The following is a 6,069-nucleotide window of genomic DNA, read 5'->3' as shown; positions in this document are numbered from 1 at the left end:
TCATTAATTTTTGTTTGCAAAGGAGGTATGGTCTTTTATTTCTTTCATCTTTGGTACGGATACTTGGATTAGAGGGAATTTGGTGGAATTGATTTCTCAATGGAATTTTTCTATGTTTAAAATCCCTACTGTCAATAGAGCTTGGATCTTAGCTAAAGGTTTTCTTCTTTGGAATTTATGGAAAGAGAGGATATGCAAGGATTTTTAGAGATAAGAAAAGGAGGGTTGATATGATTAAATAATTGATTCACAAAAATAACAAAGAAACTGTCCTTGATATTTCTTACTCTACAAAAGATTGGAAGGTCAATAATGTTGAGGCCATGATCCTACAAAAATTAGATTTGAACCATAAAATGAGCTCTTTTAAAGCACAACTGACCCTAATTGTCTCTTATGAGGTGTCTTTCCTACCTCCTCCTAGAGGATTCATTATGTTGAATTTTGATGGGACGTCGAAGGGAGATCCTAGCACAACTAGTTTGGGAGATATTTTCCGAGAAAGTAACTCATCTACCCCGTGAATATTTGCACAAAGTGGAGGGTGTTAGAACCTAGATCGACCTTAGGCTGAAGGGAGGCAATCGTAGGATAACCACAAACCAAGCTTAACCTGGTAGCTAGCCCTACCAGGTCGGAAGAGGGCTCTCTCCTTGTTAATCTCAGTTGAGATGACTGATTCAAATATGGATTTTAGGCTAGGTATAGTAGCTCTAGGGTTTTTGGTTGATTTTGATGGTTTTGTTGTTGGATCAAATGGAGCAGGTAGCTTTGGGTCCAGGAAATCAACTCAGAAATGCAGGGTGTTCTATGGGGTGAGGTAGGTAGGTGTTTAAGCACTTGAAATTGAGTAAGATGGTAGCTCTAAGACTGGTGAGGAGCTGAGGAGGGCATGCAGATCATGAGTCCTCTTCAAACAGTAGAAAACATCAAAAACTAAATGAATTCCCAAGGCAGAGCACTGTAACCAATGTATTCCACCTATCTATCTTGATTTCATTTAATTAGAAGAATGAATAAGATTGTGGCACACATAACACATGGAAAAAACTAATTACAAAAGAAGAAACAATGCAAAAACACATTACCACAAGAATCCCACAAAAATAGCTGCAAATCCTGGTTTATTTCCTTGCCAAACTACTGATACAAGTGTACAATGAAGCTCAAAGCATCCACAAGAGTCCAACCTTTACAAATGACTAAGAAAGTACATAATATAGGCATCAAACCACCTGTGCTATCCATCAGGGGTTGAATCCATGAGAAGAGGAGTGGTTTCAACCATATCTAAACTAAGAATAGGAATATATGCAGTGGAACAACTTGTCTCTAAAACCAAGGAAACTGATTCATTTACCCCCAAACCACCTCAAAATGATGTATCTACCCTAAATATTCATTTTGAAATTATCTTTACATAAAATAGCATAATTTACATTTATAGATTCATCCAAAATGAGAGCAAAATTCAAATTGTAGAAAAACTAGGCGAAATTTTGATTTTTGAGCAAAACTAGCAAAATTCATCCTATGTGCAATGCCTTTTAAAATCCAGTTTTGGGGGCCTTTCCCTTAACCAAATGGACCCCAAGATGGCTTGTTGGAAAGATTTGCCTGTCTAGTTTCTAGAACATCTTGAATTTCTGAATTTGAAGGTCATTTTCCCCCTCAAAAGTGGAATCTGCCAAGACTTCTTCCTGTGTGTCCAAAAAGGGGCAGAGAAGTCATTTTTTGATGGTTTTTTGGCCTTTAGGGGACCAAGATTTGCTCCAAATTTAATGAAACTTTCTGGGTTTGCTTATTTTTTCATGTTGAATCCAAATATGCAAGCCATTCTTCCAAAAAGTTCCCTAGTCAAAAGTGTAGCGCCAGTGGTGCTGCGCACCTATTGGAATTTCCTGTGTTGCAAAATTTAAAATTTGAAAATTACAAAATTTTACCAAAATTTTCCCAAAATTGGCACAAGGCACCCTCATGCACTGCTTTGATGATATAATGAAGCATCAGCTAGGATTTCCAACTTGTTTTGCTCCTTTTTGCTTCTCAAAACCTTCCTCAATCTTGCCTTAAGCTTCCTCATTCTTATATTGCATATTTTTTTCTGGGTCATATAGTGATAGGCCATGTGGCGAAGTATCTTCTTTTCTTTATTAGCCTTCTCAAGTAGCTTCTCAAGGTGTATGTTAACCCTTTCTAGCCAAGTTTCCTGACCATTCTCAATCTCTTTCTCAATGGAATTCATCTTGAATTTTGCCTTCTTTGCCTCTTGCCGATTCTCCTTAATCATTTGCAACTCCATGAGGACTTATTTGTCAGTTAATTGTTGTTTTCTTGCTCAAGATAATTGATGATCCACTTTTTCCTCCCCAAATCAACTGACAAGGCTTGAATGTTAGCCTCTTATTTCTTGATGATATCCTTAGTTAACTTTGTGCTTTGAGTCTCCACATCAATGACATCAATTCCCTGTGTCTCCTCATGATCAACTAGGTCAAAGTCCCTCTCTTTCTCATCACTAGGATCCTCCTCTTGCATTTTTTCTTTGGCTTTACTTTTTCCCTTGCTGTGCTGACCAACATGTACTTGTTTTGCTGAAGAAGAAGGCAAAGCCCCTTCCACTCCTTGTGGAGATAGCATTTGCCTGTGGCCTATAGATGAAGGCGAGACCCCTTCCACTCCTTGTGGAGATAATACTCGCCTGGCAGCTGCAAAAAGTTTCCTAGTGCCTCTCTCATAAGTGACAAACACTGGCACTCCAACAATTTCAGCTTCTTTGACTTGTTCATGTCTTGAAGGTCCTCCTTCCTCTTGATGCACTGATGAAAATACTTAAGGGCCTTTGAACACCTCATGAGAAATGAAGGTTTCCCATGGTATATTTAGTATATTCAGCTGATGTAAGACAATGATTTTGATCATAGAGAAGTGGTAGATTTTGTTTAACTGTTGGGGATATGGCTTTTTCTTAACATAGAGTGCCATCTTCTCAATATTCTGGAACATGAAGTAAGGAATATCCATCATCCTCACTCTAGTAAAATGCATCAACAATCTAATGTGGTAGGCATACAACCGTGAAAACCTACCTTCACAAGTAAAGTATTTAATGATGATCTTCATGAGTGGAGCAAACCTGTCCTCCAAGAATTTGAAAGGAAACACTCTTTTCAATTTGCCATGGTATTTAGCCTTGATGTAAGGCTCATAGTACTCCCTATCAATGTACTATCCTTTGTTCCATTTTTCACCTACATTTGGAATGCCTGTAGCCTCTGAAATGATAGCAGGTGACAGAGTGAAGGTAACTCCAGAAAGGTTTACCTCATTATTGTCCAGGTGTGTCACAAATAACCTTGCTAATTCATGATGGAATTTGGCCCTCTCCACCATTTCACAAAAACCAAAACAAGACTGATGTTTGAAACATGAGATGGCAAGTGGACAAGCAAGAAATTCTCTCAGACTAATGGGCTCCTCCCTGATTATCTTTCCCCCTTTGTGAGGTCTCTTCTGCTGCAAATTTCTTTCCCTAGAACTATCACTAAGGGTATCTTCCCTAGTTTCATAATCACTATCCCTCTCCATTGGTTTTAATGACTGTGAATACTAGCGGTGGAATGAAGGAAAAGGGGTGAATGAAGATGAGTATGAAGAGATTTAAAAAGGAAAATAGGTGAGGTGAAAGAGGATATGAAAGGGATTTAGGGAGTGAAGGATTTGGTATGTAGGGTTTAGGGTTTTAGGAATAGTGTATAATTTTGGGAGATTATGTGTGGGAATAGGGTATATGTAGGATAGGGTTTATATGAGGAAGGCTAGGGTTTAGGGAAAATAGATTAAGGGAATAGAAACAACATAAAACAAGTACCCTTTGCAAATATATAAGACATTTTAGAGGATAGCTAGGGTTTAGCTTTTGTTGAGATATCAAAATCACCACAATTGATGAAAAACCCTTGCTAAACTAAGTGGGAAGCTTTACTTACTTGATGAGAGGCCAAGTGAGGAATTTGAAGTGAATTAGGGTGATTTGAGTCATTTCGGAGCTTAATGAACAGGTGTGCAATGCTACCTCTCAGGTGTGCAACACTCTTTGTATGCATAGTTCCCATGCAATTTATCACTGTGAAAACCTCCCAGGTGCACAGCGCACTTCCTATGCGCAGCGCCAGTTGCCAGGTGCGCAACTTCTTCTATTTTTCCACAAACCACTACGATTTCTTCCTTTAGCCCAATAACACTCAAAATCGTGCTTTTTTGCTCTCCTTAGCACTTACAAAGTCAACAATGAAATGAGATAACACATGGATGACCTTTAATAGCTTTCACTTTTTTGATTTTTCATTAATCAAAGCCCACTTTATAAAGTTCTTTTTGTTGTCTTGAAATACTCTGTTTTTCTGATATTTGACCTTTGGATTTTTAATAGGTGGACTGATGCTTGTTTGTTTGTCTTTGCAGTGGCAGGAGTTGGCAATGTGATCAGGAGCAGCTTATGAACACTTATTACATATAAGAAACATAAAATTTACAAATAATAAACCAATGCTCTGTTTTCACATAAAATTACATAAAATTTACAAATAATAAACCAATGCTCTATTTTCACCTCAAACTAAGTTTGAGGTGAAAAACTTATTAAATTTACAAATTATGAAATTTAAAGCTTTCTGATAATTATTGTCTTCCTCAAGTGTCTGCTAACCATTATTCACCAATGATTTTTGGACATTTGACATGGTGAAACCCTAATACCTAATGAGACTGAAACCCTAAAACCTAATGAGACTTATTTAATAAAATGGCCTGAGAATAAACATTAACCTGAACCATTGACTGAATGACACCTGAGAAAAGTTCACCAGATATATATCATGAGGGAAAAAACTAAAATGAACTCTAACATCAGTTGATCAATGACCTAATGGAATGCAACTCATGAGCTTGGGACTCCTAACATGAATGCAAAAGAGTGAAATTTGATCACTGATGGCAGTGTGAAAGCACTGACACTGACAGAGGGGTAACTAGTATCAATATGGTAAAGTTTTTGGTTTTAGAGACAAGTATTCAGATATCTATTCATGAGCAGTTTCACTTCTTATGAATTGTTTGAGATTCATAGGTTGTAATTCAGTGTGTACAAAAGCTCTTAAATGGACAACCCCCTAGAAAAAATATGAAGGGTTGGAGGTTGGAAGGATTAGTTGAAAGAATTAACATGTTGCTTTGTTAGCTAAAAATTATTATAACACTTTTTTGTTATGCACAAAGAAGGAAGTGATATTTATAGGTTTGAATTTTTTAATATATAAAGATGACAACCTACTTGTGATTTCCTTTTTTAATTTATCCAATTTCATAACTATGAAGATGTGTAACCTTGAAGACAAAAAACTTGGGAAGGCTTTTTTATTTTGACTTGAAAAGTGTGAGCTTGTAGAACATGGGATTGAGAAGATTCAAATCAGGGTAATTTGCAGCCCCTGAGAACTTAGACAATGTTTGTTATGGTTCTTTAAAGCCAAACCCATGTAATCTAAAAAATTGTGATCCTTGATGAACCGACTTAGAGTAGTTAAGAAGTTAATTTTTTCATTCAAGTAGAGGGTAGAGTTATCACCATAATTAATGTGACAATTGTAGCATCCATGTTTTTAAATAACCCCATAAGAGTGGGTTATGCTTATTTTTTCCATTATCACAAGTCATTAACCATTGTTTCTTTTATAGGTTTATATTGTAATGTTTTTTCGTTAGGCAGTTGTTGTAGTCGCTACAACACCACCAAAAAATTTTGTTTGTCACTAAATTTTTGGGTCCCCCTCTACTTGTCTAGGTCCTGAGGGTTATGCTTATGAATTTGAATATGTGGAATTTGGTATTGACATAGTTATTATCGACTCTATGGATGCTTATGCTTTTGCTATGCTTGTTGCATGCATTTATCATGTTTCAGCTCAGATATTAACCTTATGGTTTCTTTAGGGTTTTGGGGGTTTTGTTGTTTCAATGATGCATTGAGAGTCTCACGTGACTTCAAAATTTATCTTTCTATAATATGCA

This window comes from Pinus tabuliformis, chromosome Q (assembly GCF_031772625.1).
Source record: "Pinus tabuliformis cultivar Carrire ecotype Pingquan chromosome Q, CPIR1, whole genome shotgun sequence".
Taxonomy (NCBI): Eukaryota; Viridiplantae; Streptophyta; class Pinopsida; order Pinales; family Pinaceae; genus Pinus; species Pinus tabuliformis.
This window is presented reverse-complemented; position numbering follows the sequence as displayed.